At 34.7% G+C, this 530-nt stretch overlaps 1 protein-coding gene across 1 annotated transcript in view; it reads left to right on the top strand.

Moving 5' to 3' along the window:
* The window catches only part of EMH_0023460 (uncharacterized protein), a gene marked incomplete at both ends in the record, with an annotated part of 4,846 nt that overhangs the window by 3,730 nt on the left and 586 nt on the right, over positions 1–530 (top strand). The window lies entirely within an intron of this gene.

The raw sequence follows: 530 nt of genomic DNA, 5'->3' as shown, positions 1-530 counted from the left end.
AATGAACTCTTCTGTGATGCTGTTGCTGATGTAAGGGGTTTACTGTCTCCTTTTGTCTCCTTTTGTCTCCTTTTGTCTTTGTTTGTTTGTCTTTGTTTTTCTGTTTTTGTTTGTCTCTTTGTTTTTTTCTCCTTCTTTTTTTACCTCTTTTTTGTCTCCTCATGCAGTGGAGAGCTTATGTACATGCTAATGAACTCTTCTGTGATGCTGTTGCTGATGTAAGGGCCTTTGTTGCTGTCTCCTTTTGTCTCCTTTTGTCTCCTTTTGTCTTTGTTTGTTTGTCTTTGTTTGTCTTTGTTTTTCTCTTTTTGTTTGTCTCCTTGGTTCTGTCTTTTTCTTTTTTTTTTTTATTTTTTTGTCTCATGCAGTGGAGAGCTTATGTACATGCTAATGAACTCTTCTGTGATGCTGTTGCTGATGTAAGTACTGTCTCCTTTTGTCTCCTTTTTGTTTGTCTCCTTTTGTTTGTCTTTGTTTTTCTCTTTTTGTTTGTCTCCTTGGTTCTGTCTTTTTCTTTTTTTTTTTTATTT

Source organism: Eimeria mitis, genomic scaffold (genome assembly GCF_000499745.2).
Source record: "Eimeria mitis Houghton genomic scaffold, Emh_scaff839, whole genome shotgun sequence".
In the NCBI taxonomy this organism is placed as follows: domain Eukaryota; phylum Apicomplexa; class Conoidasida; order Eucoccidiorida; family Eimeriidae; genus Eimeria; species Eimeria mitis.
The sequence above is the reverse complement of the archived record's forward strand: the minus strand, read 5'-3'. Positions and strand labels throughout refer to the sequence as shown.